Raw genomic sequence first — 15380 nt, 5'->3', positions numbered from 1 at the left:
CGAGCAGTGGAGTACAGGGAGCAGCTATAGAGAAGTCACATCAGCATTATCATCAAGAATAATAACTTGAGGGCAGCAGTAGGCCCAGGGTTCACTGGGAGCACAAAGGAGAGAAACTGGACATAGACTGGAAGAGAAGAGGAAAAGGTATTAGGGCAGGTTTTCTAGACAACAGAAGCTGTGGTCCAATCCCCAGGGATGACAGGATTTAACCAGGTGAAGACTGGGGAGAAGGCTCTCCCAGCAAAGGAAGGAGGATGTGCAGAAAGGGCTCTTGGGACCTCAAATATGCTATAAACTGCCTGATGAACAGGCTATATATGTAATCAAGGCAGGATGTAAAACGCTGTATAAGGAGAAATATCTGTCCAGTCCAGAAATCTGTTGGACAATGCTGCCAGGCAGGGAATGTTTGTAGGCAACAGCAGTATTTGTTTGGCTGCTACCTTTTTAACTTTCCTATGAAGATATGCTACAAATTTGCAACTCATGACTTCAGCTCACCTTTCTTGAATCTATTTTCAGTGTGGTACGGCTACTGAATAGATAATGTGCAAACAGACCAGATCAGTTGTTTGCTCTGATTAACTTTCAGCTCAAACATTTTTTTCCTCGTGTTACGATTATATTGGTCAGAGATGTACCAGAAGCTTTAACTCCAATCGCAGAAATGCTTCATTTACAAAAGCAAACACTTTCCTCTCTGTCTTGGCACACAAGACTAGGGACTGGTGGTCTCATGTGCAGATCACACACCTGCACAGGGATCCAAGGAAAGCACTAGAAACACCAAGCAAACTCCCATTCAGGACACTGAACTTGGACTGTGGGTATGAGGGTAAAAAAAAAGCGGGGTGGATTAATTTACCTTGTCTTCCTATTAGAAAACAATTATACAATTTCCCACCCCTCATGTGTGAAATACTGAAAGGCTTTTGTTTCCTCTACACCTTCTTCGAGAATGGTTAAAACTCAGTACCTTCTTGTGCCCTGATCTCGTTAAATGTTGACTGCCAACATTTTTCACTTCTGAGAACAGAAACATCCTATTCATACAGGTATTATCGCATAAGCCCAAGGCACCCCTGCTTCTGCCCTATTGGCTTTCTCACATCAGCCAGAAATGCCCAAGCCCAGACGCTGGCCATCACAGCAATGCCACCCAGAAGTGTCCTAATTGTGGGGAGACACACAGAACAGCGGGCATTCTATCTGTTTTTATATTGAATTTGTCCAGCAGTCATTCAAAGCTCAACTCAAGTCCTAGGGAAACACTCTGAATACTATTAAGTATACTCTCCAGGTATATGAAATGGTCCTGATAACTGTAAATGTAAAGATACCCTGGATAGAAAAAAAAGAGAGGAAATATCTCTTGACCAATATCTTCTCAACCTGCGGTCCACGAGTCACCTGAAAATGCATGCAAACTTGTACAGCATACATATGTGTACTTTTCATAAAGGTCTAAGGCTTTTAGTAGATTCTCGAAGCATTCTGACTTGAAAAAGCTAAGAACTACATGATAAAAAGTAAGTAACTCTTCCTATTTCAGTATGTAAAAATACAACTCAGGTGCACAAGCTAGAAGTATCAAGGAAACATAAAATATATCACTTTTTGCCTTCATTTGTATATCTTTGAGCAATGAATACCAAATTAAAAGATAGTATTTGCTACACATGCTGTCTGTGAAAAGTTACCTTGCTTCAATAGTTCATCAAATAATTTTGACAATACATTTTGTAATTTGGCTTTAAAAAAATTCACCCTAACACCAGAAAAAAAAGATATTCTGGATGTAAAATAGTTCCCCAAAGTAGGTATTGATACAGTAAATGGTTCGTTTAATTGAATACTTGCTAAATTTGAGGTCCAATCACACTTGGGTATGTGGAGAATTCTATTCTAGGAGTAGCATAATTCCAGGAAGATGGAAAACCTGTAACTGAATCTCCTTCACCACTTTCCAAAAACAAATAGGGGTGCATTCCAAACACCAGCAGCCACAGGCTTAACTGCAGCTGACCAAGTTTGAGATGACCTACAAAATCTGCTCTGTTATTAGTAACATTCCTGCCTTCATGGAATTACCAAAATGCATGTGGGGGTCAGGGTTTCATTAGTGTTGAATTAGTCTTCTCCCCCATCTGCCCTGTATCCCTCTGGGGCACAACACTAGGAAAATTCTGTCATCCACAATACCCAGCTGTGTCACCCAACTGCAAGCCAAGTTAACGGGAATAAAAGCTATGCTAAATGTGAAGTCTGAAGATGGGACTTTGGCTGAACCACTAGGATTCCAGCATATGTTTGCGATTATCATTAAGCCACTTACTCCCAAGATATAAGCTACTTTGTATTGGTTATTTGACTGGGGGAGTAGAGTAGGGGGGTGGGTAATAAAGTTCTAAAAGAATTACTTTTATGCTTCAGTCTGATTCTTTCAAAACAAATTCTCATTAATTTTTAAAGAAACGTACAAAGAGTTTAAGACACCCTCCCAAGGTGAGGTACTCTCATTAATTTATTTTCATTGGTTTGGCTGTGACAGTTAATATCTCTTTGACAATTCACTCATTGAGCCAATCCCATCCCACAAATAAAATCTTGCAAATATTTGTATAGACGTTACCACTACTTCCCTCACACATTTCTCTGTACATCCAAGCTGAATTGAGCCCCCTTGTATACCCTCTCTCTGTTGCACACCCTACCCATACACCAGGATACCCACATCACCCAGTATGTCCACGTGCCCAACTAAAACACCACTCCTCTAGGAAGCAAAGTCTGTGTTCTCTCCAGAGGCATGAAGCTAAATAAGACATGGTTCCCAATGGTCTCAGGCTCCCTTAACAGCCCCTCAAGCACGGAAACTCCATCCTGTTTAGCTGGGATCATTCACAGTGCCCTCAGGGAAGATACTCAAAAGATACGTGCTAAGAAAGAAATTCAAAGAAAGAATAAATGGATGAATGAACTGAATGACAGAGAATCTAGAGGTCTCTATTTTCTCAGTTAAATTTTTATTTTTTTCACACACTTACAATGTTAGAACTATTATTTGGACAAAGCATTCAATATACTGGTTTTTTAAATCAGTTAACCTGTTTGCTAAATGTATAACCCTCATTCTTTCTTAGCCAACCCTTGGTTTGGTTTCCAGAATACTACCACTGAATTCCTAATTTTTTTTTCTCTCTCTCTCTCAGTCTTTCATTCCTTTAAAATATGTGAGCTAAGACAGTTTCCCCAAATGTCAGTCTGATAGTATATTTGAGGTAATGTGACCCATATCCATCACAAACTGAACAGGGCAGAGAACACTAGCTAAAGACCTGGGGGTTCTGAATAGTCTGGGATCTTCTTCCACTGACTCCTTGTGACCTTGAAAAGTCACCACTCTGAGACTCAATGTCCTAGCTGAAAGGTGAGAGATTGTTACTAATACAACCCCCAGTTCCTTTCAGCTTTATGTATTCTAGAGAATAAATTCTCTGTATCTTGCTATTATAGGCTTACAAGTTTCATGAGTAGGCAGATCAGGAAGCTGTCTACATTAGGGGACTGAGTTCTAGGGCCCACAGGCCACATCCAGCCCACTGCCCATTTTTGTAAATAAAGTTTTATTATAGTACAGTCACGTCTATCGGTTTCTCAATTGCTGCTTTCATGCTAATGATGGTGGAGTTACAACAGAGACTGTATGGCCAGCAAAGCCCAAAATACTGGTCTTTTGTAGGAAAACACAGCTAATCTCAGTTCTACAAGATGTGCATTGAGGATTGTGACTTCCTACCGAAAGATCTTGCCTCTCTTCCTTGAATAAGACCTGGAATTTCACCATTAGAAGTTACAAAATGTATATATTCTTTGGAAAGGCAAAATGCCTCAAGTGTTAAGCAGATAGTCCCCTAGTTGTAATCAAATGATCCCTATCTGAGACAGCAAAGGAAAATGGAAGGGCCCAGGCAAGCCAAAGCAAATTGAGCAGGCACCAAAGACAAATTTGCTTACTTCCCAATTTTGCCTGGGTCCACCATGGAGAGATGAGTCTCTAGATTTTGATATTGTGATGGGTTTTCATCTAAACCTGCTCCCTCACCTAGCCCCTCTTTTATGTAACAGCCAATGCCTATGGGACAGCTGGATGACAATCAGGTACGACAATAAAATAAAACCACCAAAGGGTCTACATACATTTTTCCCACTTTCAGGCTCTGAGGAAATGATGTGTTTGAATCTCAAAAGCCATTACTCTGAGGAAATGAAGGCAGACACAAAACAATATATACTGTAATGTTCTGTTCATATGACTTCCAAGAATAGGCAATACTAAGGTATGGTGATAGAAGTCAGAAACTGGCAGGAAGTAAAAGGGGCATGAAGGACATTTTCAGAGTGATGGAAATGTTCCGCATCTTATTTTGGATGGCAGTTACACGGGTTAAAAATCAACTAGCTGAATCCTTAACTGTGCATTTTACTCTATAATAAGTATATCTCAACTTTAAAATGTATTAAGTGACTATTATCACTAAATAAAGGCTTTTTTTGTTTGGGGATATGTCTTCAGAAATCTTGAAGATCTTTAGGATCATTGTCATTATATAAATTTCCCCCATAGGAATGGTGAAGAGGGTGAGTGGAAGGGAAGGTGGTTCTTGGCCTCTGCGCCCATTTCCCTCACAGGCACATTCTTGCAATATGTCATCGGATATCTCAGTTTGGGGACCTAGTCTTTCACAAAAACTCAAAAGCAGAAAATGAGGAAATAGGTGAAACAGATTTGTCTCCTTAAATTGTATGTATGTGTTGTTGGACTATTAAAAAACACAGAGAAGATATACAACACACTCACATGTTTCTTGGAAGTCTCTGCTTTACTTAATTTGCATTAAATTTATTATAATATTGTGCCAAATAGAAGTATTAAATCTAGCACATATGATATTGAATATGAATAAAAATGTGAATAAATACATAAATGTTTACATATAATGAATAAATATGTAAATATTTACATATAATAAATAAATATGTAAATAAATAAATATGTAAATAAATAAATATGTATACAAATAAAAATGTATCTTTCAAAACATTGTTATTAATAAATGCTCTTTTAAATCTGAACAAAAAACAAGGAAGTGCCATGGCATTCTTCAACAGTATCTAGCATTCCTATTAACTGGGCTACTACAGTCTACAATCATCTGAGAAATAAAAATCAGTTCTGCTTATCGGACAGGCTATATTTTTCAAAGAAAAGCTGAAAGACAAATAAATACCTTACTGATATATTAATCTGACTTTGGTAGCTTGTTTGAAATGAACCAAACTCTACTTAAAAGTAATCAAAGTACTAAATTAGGCAACAATACATGCTTACCGCACAGACAGCATAAGTACCCAAGAGATCATTTAAATTGGCAAAGTTAAATGAGAAGGGGAAAAGTGTTATTACAAAATTAGTACAGGTCTGAACCCATGTTTTGGTTAAAAAATCTAGAATTATCTAATTACCTTCATTTCCAACTTAACAATTGAGAAAAAGAATTTACGTGTTAGAAGGGATCTAGAGGTCAGCTAATGGAAGCCCTTCATTATTCTAATGAAGAAACTCGGCATGTAACTGAGTTCAGTCTGACCTTCATCGTTTTACCCAAAATGCACTGTAAGTGGTCTCTCCCCTCGCTGGCTGGTCTCATATTACGTGGCCGCAGGACACCAGCAACTGTGGCTACAATCTCTGTCCCTTTTCCTCAGACTGGTTCTTCTGCCAAAAACTCTTCCCACTCTTATTCTTCCTATTAAGTCATGCTCATTCTTTAAGGCTTAATCTAGTTATGACTCCTCCCAGATGCTTCCCTTGACCCCTTTCTCACCCACATCAATTTGAGCCCCGAGTGTTAGTTACACCTTCTCTGTTTTCCCAGAGCACCTCATGCGTTTTTCCTTAATCATTCTTTCAACCATTCAAATACTGAGTGCCTGCTCTGGGCCAGTGGGCTAATGCTGGGGAGACAGAGAGAGAGAGAGACAGAGAGAGAGACTTCCTTTGTACCCTCAAGGAGCTGCACTTCAGATGCAGCTGAAACGCCTGTTAACAGTCCATCCATTCTCACTGAAGGACTATTAAACCATTTTTGCAGCCCCAGAACCTGACAGAGTGTATGGCATACAGAGGCTCAATAGATGGCTGTTCAATTTCACTTTTATTGTAAAAATCAGGAGTTCAAGTTCTTCTTCTTTTAATGAATAAAATTACCCTCGAGCAAAATTTAATCTTTAAAACAATGGAGGGTATATTTACCTTCTATTAATTATCCATACTGCTCTCAGTTTTATGTGTCATGGCATGTTCGTTTACAATTGTTGCCAGTTTTGATTTTTATTAATCATTCTTTACTTCAAAGCATATTACCAAGAGTTTATGTTATCCTATGACTAAAGTTTAATTTATCAGATTCTGGGAAAGCAGGTAGTATGCAAGGTCAGAACAGTATATTCTCCAACACAACACCAATCCAAGATTTCTAATACTTCCAGGGTCAAAAATAATAGCAATTATGAAACTATCATCATATATTTAAAAGGAATATTACCTTCACCATTATTTAATGAATAAATTGTTAATTTACTCAAAAAGCATATATGTACCTGTCACTGAATTAGGCCAGGGACACGGAGATGAATGAGACATGGTCCAGGGCATCAACAAACTCCAGGTCAGCTATGTAACTACTACCATAAGTAGTGGGTAAGTGCAATACTAGAAGAATGTAGAGGTAGAGGAGGCACAAAGGTGGAAGTGACCAACACGGCTTGAGGAGGAAGCAGTCAGGGAAGACCTCACAAAGGAAGTGATGCTTCTCAACCCAAGAAGAGGCCACATTTCCACAAATCAGCCCCCACTGTGTTTACTCAGCAACAATTTGTTAAGACTCTGCTGAGTGCCAGGCCCTTTAATGGGGGGGGGGGGCGGGGGGGGGAAGGTAGTGAAGGATTCAGCAATGAAGAAGACAGACAATGCTCCTGTTCCAGAAGTGCTTAAAGCACTACTGTGGGGCTAGTGATAAAGATTCATCCTAAATGCAAAAATGTTATCAAAGGATTATAAATAGGAGACTAAATGTGTTTAAATCTTGCATTTTAGAAATGCTAGGTTTCCTTCTTGACGTTTAGCTAATTTTCAGCTCTTTTTGCTAAGTTTTAAAAGCTCCCCCCTTTGGTCTCTTCACCTTCCCATAAGCTAAGCTTCTACAACAGGTTCCACTTGCTGCCTCTATTTCCTTACCTCACACTCACTCTTCAACCTGCAGCAAACAGGCTTCCACCTCTCACTTCCATTAAACCCATGCTCGCAAAGATCTTCGTTGTTATCCACACTACAAATCCGGGGGACAATTTTTAGTCTTGACCTTATTGGTCACTTAGCTATCTTGATATGGTTGTCCACTCATTCTGAACCTAATGCCTTGGCTTCCAGAATGCCCCGTTCTGGGTCTCCATCAGAGGCTCCCAAAGCTCTGCTTTTCCCTAACTGGCACTGCTCCTCGGGTTTCCATCTGTGCTCCACTGCTGTCTCTATAGAGACTCTATTCTCTATTCTCTCCTGCCAGATCTCATCCAATCCCAGTTTTCACTACCTCTCAAATGCTGAAGATTCCCACGAATAAATAGCTTAGAAGTCTTGGCCTTGATCTCCTTCCCAAGCTTCCAACTTGTATAGCCAGCTATCAGCTGGGTATATACACTGAGCTCAAAATTTCACAGGCTAAACTTCTCCCATCCACAATCTGCTCATCCACCAGAATTCTCAATTTCAGTTAATAACACTAAAACAAAAACTCAAGTTTTTTTTCCTGGTCCCCAGTATGCATTTAATTACCAAATCATACTAACTTCATTGCTTGTTGTCCCAAAGACTCCATTACTTCCTTCCATCCATATTCGAACGACCCTAGTCTAGGCTCTCATCATCTTTACTTGGACAAGGGCATTAGCCTTCCAGATAGTCACGATGCGCCTTAAAGCCACCTGTTTTACTCCAGAGAAAAAAAGACACTGGGGGATCCTGGAACAGAAGGAGCAAACAGTTACAAGATCACAATTTTGATTTTATGGATTTTAATCCAATAGCTCTGAAACCAGATTAAAATAGTAATGATCTAAATCGGGTATGAGCAGGGTGGGGTTGGAGAGTGGAAGAGACAGACGAGAGAATAAATCAGTGTAAAATTTGATTAACTGAAGAGAGTTCCTCCTTAAGACCCATTAAAAAGTCCTCTGAGTGCAAAGTACTTCCATGAATACTAAAGAGAACTGGTGCTAATTTTTTTAACTCCCACAATAAGAACTTTTTTAAGAGTCTGGATAAGAGAAGTATCATGTTTGTTTAGGATAAGTATAATTGAAATCAGCTTCACTTGGGCTTCTTCTAAGCAATGACTCATGTTGTTTTAGCTGGTGTTGACTCACTGCCCCACAAAGGATGACACAGCTCTAAACAAGCAGAGCAGGGCCTGCTTTTTCCAATTACATGCTTCCAGCAACTGAAGAGGTGGGAGTCCTCTGGAGTGGAGCCTTCTGCAACTAAGCACAATTTTGACTTTACAAAAACAGTTGCCAAGTCGACCTTGTAATCACTGAGCTTTGTAAATGAGGAGGAGAGAAGTTAAGTTGTGGTATGTTAAAAATCACAGGGGCCAGGCATCCTCTGTTTTTTCAAAACAGAATCTACGGAAACTTACAGTCAGCTCTTTTCCCATTTAATTGCTTACTCTATTGAGGTCAGCAAATGTTTTTCTTTAAGATGCCAATGAAAAGTCACAGCAAGTGTGTTTTCGAGACTCTCCAAGTTACGTTTGGTGAGATAACGTGCAAGGGGAGTTGTAATAGTGTTTGAAAGGAAGCTAAGGAAATGTCGTTCTCATTAACGGTCACCACCTTTTCTCCAGTCCTAGACCTTTAATGTTCTCCCATCTGCAAGCCAGTTTTCCCCTCCTCCATGTTTTCCTTGCTGGTGGCCTGACTGCTCCCAGAACACATTGGTCCATGCTGTGGGCCTCAGTAGGTGCCGTGGTAATGCAAGCAGGTGATGAGGGGTCAGCAGAACAAATTCAGAGCCTGGCTCAACAAGTTGGTTATTCCTTGTGAGGTTTTCGACAAGACACTTTTCCATACTTTGCTTCCCAGCTGTACGACAGAGATTAGTCCTCACTCATTACTGGTCTTTCATGATGTTTAGTTCCTATTAGTAATACACTCTGAACAAGTTGGCTAGTTAAAAATAGTTAGAGAAAACTTCTAATGACATGGCAGTTGGCAAAGAAGTCCAGACCACACTGTTTAGGTATAACTAAAATAACTGTCCAGCCTCTGTAGTTACAGTGTTCTAAAAAACAAAGCTATCAAAATGAATACCTCGGAAAATGAACACAAGTGCCTGGAGGCCACTCTGATTCTGACCTCTCCGGAAGATTCAAGTCCAGACTACAATGGGCCCTGAGTTTGTTTCCTAAACAGAAATCCTTGAAGCCCAATTTAGGTTCAGCATTATCCATGGCTCCAAGGTCACTGAGGGATAGGGACTGTGCTCAGGCTGATGGGAGACCAGGGATGGCTCGGGGTCCGGACTGGATTGCACAACCTATCTTATCTTAAGTTTCTGAGTAACATTTTGAACAGAACTGTTCCTCACAAAGGCGTGGTCCAGGACCTGCTTGTCCCTTGGTTGGCTTCAAAATCAAGATAAGGTGAAAATGATTGAATATTAGGAGACAGGAGAGGAAAACCCCATTAATTCTCATGGAGCATTGCTTCTCAACCTGCATTAAGAACTGTTATGTTATAAATCACATGGAAGGAACAAAGTGAAAAATATGTTTTTAACCATAGAACTCTATCTTAGTAGTTAAAGAAAATGATTAATAAAACTAACATGAAAAATTCTAAGAACATGAACCTAAGGGTTAGAGGATTAAAATTTGCCCTCCCTTCCTTCTGCCTGAAAAAGAGCCCTAAGGAAGATTTCCTATAACTCATTGCTTGGATCTCACTTTTCTGGTCAAGTTGAATGACTTCTGTAGCACATTTTGTCTTTTTTTTTTTTTTTTTTGCGGTACGCGGGCCTCTCACTGCTGTGGTCTCTCCCGTTGCAGAGCACAGGCTCTGGACGCGCAGGCTCAGCGGCCATGGCTCACGGGCCCAGCCGCTCTGCGGCATGTGGGATCTTCCTGGACCGGGGCACGAACCCACATCCCCTGCATCGGCAGGCGGACTCTCAACCACTGTGCCACCAGGGAAGCCCTGTCTATTTTAAAATATAGTTACCTAAATAAGACTGCAAGATGGTCAAGTATATAGCTTTTAAATTTTAAAAAATCCTATTATTTTACTTCAAGTGGCAACAAAATTTCTCAAACTATTTATATCCATTCATATTTAACTCGCTCCATGCTCATTCCATTAACACAGAATAGACATGACTGCAAAAGGAAAGACTAAATCAAAACTGAGTATAATATCTACTATGTGAAAGTTAGTATTGCTGGTTAGTATTGAAAGTTATAGAAAGTTAGTATTGCTAGGCAGGGATATGATAATACTGTCCCTGCTCTCAATAAACTTATAACCAAATTGCGGCAGAAAAAGACTAAATCCACGATATACTAAATAATGTTTCAAGATTTAAATAACGGGTTAAAAGCACCAGTTTTAGAAGGGCTGTCATTATCCTGCTGTGTGATCTTGGGTTATTTCTCTGTGCCTCAGATTCCTCCCATGTCACTGGATTGTGGTGAGGATTAAATGAGATAGTGCATGTCAGGCTCAGTAAGCTATCAATAAAACCTGGCACCTTTTTTTTTTTTTTAAAGAATTGACACCACAGGACTGTGTGTGATGAATTACCAACGGATCATTATTGTTATGGTAGGTAAAAACCCTTCTGGCTACTATTGTGAAGGAAGTCTTCAGAAAGGAGGTCTAGTCCTTACTTCTTTAGCTACATTTATCCTCTTGTGTTTTCCCTTTACAGCGCAGCCACTTAAATATGGGTTTAGTCCCAACCACTGACCTATTAACTTTGGCTACTATGTGAATTTTTCAGTATGGTAATGAAGGCAGGGAAAAGTGGGGAGGAAAGAGATCAAATATCTTATTATCAGTTATAATGTCATTTTAGTATGTTTAACATTTTTTCTAAACACCTGTCAGGTTTCTCTACAGCTCTATAAAAATATAAATCCATTGATGGGCCTTTGTATAAAGCCAAAGGCACTGTCCAGTGTTTTCTAAACTGATTTTCATAAATGAATACTGAACAGGAAACTTCAAAGGAATTCTTGTCCCTATACATTACAGATGTACAAAAGCAAATTTTATGTCTGACCACAAAATTTAACATAGGAATAAAGATTTATCTCTTATACGTAAAAGATAATCAGCACCACAACTTAGAATTATTAAAATAGTACAAATGTATCTCAAGTGTTTCACAATTTAAAACTACTACGTACTACTCTGCCTTTGGTTTCCAGTTTCTCCTTCTCCTTCCTGTCTTTGGTATTGTGTGTTTGTGTGCAGTCATCATCTATTCATCGAAGGGATCAGAAATGGAATGCATAGGTTTAATTAGTTTTTAAGAGTAACATGAGACACCACAGCTGGTTCTCAACTTGATATTAGCATATGTCCTCCCACACTTGGAATTACTTGGCACTTAATGCCTGTCAAATGGATAGTTTTACCTATAATATTCATTTATTGAAGACTGATATAACACATTTGATACTCAAAGAATGTGTCATAAACCACAGATATTTAGGAAGATGATATATAGTAAAACAATCTACTACTTTCTTTAGTTCCCACTTTAGGCACTTTTGGACACAATATTAATATTTTGATGCACATCCTCTAATAATCACAAAGAAATGGATACGTGAAATTCCCCATTACAAAGAACAACACATTATACAAAACTCACTAACTCAAGTAACCAGAACATAGCAAGAAACTGAAAGCAAACAAGCAAACCAAAAAATTCTCAAGGAAACTGAAATAAATGCTATCAAAACCTTTTGTTAGATTATACATTTTAGTTCTTTGAGCAGCATTTTCTTTACAACAGTTCCAACAAGCTTGATTATCTAATCAAAAGTAAATTACAAAGCATGTTAAAAATAGCAATATTAGAAAGAACAAAAGTACTGCTAAAGGCTTTAAGGTCTGCCTGAAAAGAAGGAAAACAACAACAATGATAATAAATAATATTTAAATTATATAATCAATAAAACAATACACCAATATAGGCTATTTACTTTTTTTTTAACATCTTTATTGGAGTATAATTGCTTTACAGTGGTGTGTTAGTTTCTGCTGTATAACAAAGTGAATCAGCTATACATATACATATATCCCCATATCCCCTCCCTCTTGTGTCTCTCTCCCTCCCACCCTCCCTATCTCACCCCCCTAGGTGGTCACAAAGCACGGAGCTGATCTCCCTGTGCTATGCGGTGGCTTCCCACTAGCTAGCTATTTTACATTTGGTAGTGTATATATGTCCATGCCACTCTCAGGCTATTTACTAGTAAAGCAAAACATCCACATCTCGATCAGTGCCTGTACTACACCGCACTGTAATTCTTACTGACTTGATGATAGTCGTTTAGAAAAGGTTCTTTTCTGCACTAAAGATAGATTTGACTTCATATATTCATCCAAAGAGGCTTAAAAACAAAATGAAGTCTACTGTTTAAGTGGATAAACTTTATTTCCAAAATTTTCTTCTGAGGAACATTTTACTCCCTTCATTTGCTTTTCTATATAACATTCTACTTCTAATCTTTGCTAGAACTGATATCTAGAGACCACAGATTGAGAAAACAGAGAACGGATATGACTTCAAAAGTGAAATAGTTTGGTTTTAGGATGCAGTAAGAAAAATTTTGATTATATGCAAATTAGAATGTTTGCTTTAGTTATGATACATTTTGTAAATGTTTAAGTAACATCTCTGGAACACTGGTAAGGGGAAAATGTTCCCCATCAGATGCAAGCATAGTACCAAGAAAACAGAAGGACAGCCTCAGTAACAAATGCCAGGCAAAGTGGGACCTAATAACCACCCTCTCTGAACACAGCATTTAATTTAGCAACTTTCTGATTATTTTTTCTATTAAGCCTGTAATAAAATTTTGCTTTCAAAAAATCATAGATTTTTAAAATTAGGGAATTTATCTTTATAGGTTTCATGAACTCAGACCAGATAAAACTAAGCCATTTTATTGTATTTTGTGACAAAACTGTGAAAAAACCAGTAGGTTAGATTACATTTGGTTGACTTTTTAAAGGCAGAAAAAGCCGCAAATAATAAAATTAGAGAGAATACTGAATGTGGATTTTATAGTATGTAAGATAAGTCAAACGTAGGAGGACTGAGAAAAACTGAAAATCACTATTAAGAACATCACTGTAATAAATATTACTGGCAAGATCTGTAGATGGACGTGAAAATCAGAGGAGGAAAGTTTGAGGAGAAACAGGATGTTAGCACAGTCAAAACGTATCTCTCCCAAGATGTTTATTAATTACATAGGGAAACCTAGCAGACAACACCTTAACCAGGTGTTCAGAGCTAACATCAATATTAACGAGACAGCGACATCGTGAACCCCCCAAATGATGCACTGAGAGGCCTGACATCATTCTGTGGAATTCTCACCCAAAACACATAACTTCAATCCAGTCATGAGAAGACATAAGACCCATCCAAACTGAGGGACTTCCTACAACACAACCAACTGGTACTCCAAAAGTGCCAAGTCACAAAAGACAACAGACTGTCATGGATTGTAGGAGGTTTGGGAGTCATGACTAAATCAAATGTGGGATCCCGGATTCAATTCTACAACAGAAAAATTCCAATTCTAATGGAAAAACTGGTGAAATCAGAATAAAGTCTATAGTTTAGTTAATAGCACTGTAGCAGTGTTAATTTTTTGGTTTTGATAATAGAACACAGTTCTGCAAGATATTAATCTTAGGGAAGGTTAGGGAAGCTGGAGAAGGTTACATGGGAACTTACTGCACCACTTCTGCAAATTTTCGGAAGCCTAAAATTACATCAAAATAAAAAGTTAAGGGAAAGTTATCATTTTCATCCACATGAAAATGATTCTACAACACTCTAAGTTCCCTGAATTTTTTCGGATACATTAAGGATTAATGATCAGGGGGAAATGAGCAGGTTAAAAATGGACAGAGCAACTGGCCAAATGTTAAGCCAAATGACACGATCAAAGGAAATGTGCCAGATGTTTTCCAACAGCTCTACATATGGAGGCACCTACAATCAGCAGGGACCCCACTGTAAAAAGAAACCAGAGCCACCAACTCTGGTTTCAGCTATCACATAAAGAAAGACCTATAAATACCTCATTCTCTCCTAAGAATCCTATTTCCATTACTCTTTTTGAATCCTCTAGAAAAGTATACCTACTATGCCCCAGAATTTGGTGTACCTGTGTATATGTTTGTAAGCTCACACAGACCTACATTAATGCTTAACTGAACAAGAGTTGGCACCTTGAAATAAACGTCTTTCTAATTAATTAATTTCAATCGAGGAATGTACCACTAAATATGTGGTACATTCCTGGATTTTTTTTTTTAAGCCCAGGTCAACAAACTTTTATTGCCATTTCTGGCTCCCCCAGCCCCAGCAAGATCCCTGCTTACATGGTAGAAATACTGAGCTCTGGTGCAGAGGAATAGGGGGTGTTACCTCTCTTTCTCTGCACACTGCCAAGGTTAAAAAAAAGAAACCCACTTACTGGAGAGGGAAGGCCATACAGGGTTGGAGTTCAAGGGCAGGTATGGCTCGGTCCCACCTCTGCTGGCTGCAGCATATAGAGACCACGGTTCCAAACATTTTTTAAAGGAGGGGAGAAGTTGCCAACTCTAGTCTTTTCCACAAACAAAATATTTACTTTCTATTCATCACTAATTCCATTTTAATCAAATCATTCCCATTATAATGAACAGTTATGCTATTAGGAAACAATATGCCCTTGACAAAAGTTTTAACATTGCTATAGAGTTAGAATTCCTAGGATAACCTCGGGAAGCTTCTATATTTGTTTTTCAGGAACAGTTGGCTCTTTTCCTCCTCTATTTTTGTCCTCTTTCAGGAAGTTTATGGTATATTGAGATAAACATCAGAAATACTCATAGCCATTTTATACTATACCTTCACTAAAAAATGTTGTATATGTTACTTGTATATAACTTAGGAAATCTTTGAAAAACAAGATTTCTAGCTTCATCTTCAGCTACCTTTCATTTTGTAAGTGAAATCATTTTGA

General features: G+C 38.5%; 1 protein-coding gene across 12 annotated transcripts in view; it reads right to left on the bottom strand.

Moving 5' to 3' along the window:
- The window catches only part of ARHGAP28 (Rho GTPase activating protein 28), a 189683-nt gene that overhangs the window by 132091 nt on the left and 42212 nt on the right, over positions 1–15380 (bottom strand). The gene's annotated exons all lie outside the window — the stretch shown is intronic.

This window comes from Stenella coeruleoalba, assembly GCF_951394435.1.
Source record: "Stenella coeruleoalba genome assembly, chromosome: 14".
Lineage (NCBI taxonomy): Eukaryota > Metazoa > Chordata > Mammalia > Artiodactyla > Delphinidae > Stenella > Stenella coeruleoalba.
This window is presented reverse-complemented; position numbering and strand designations above follow the sequence as displayed.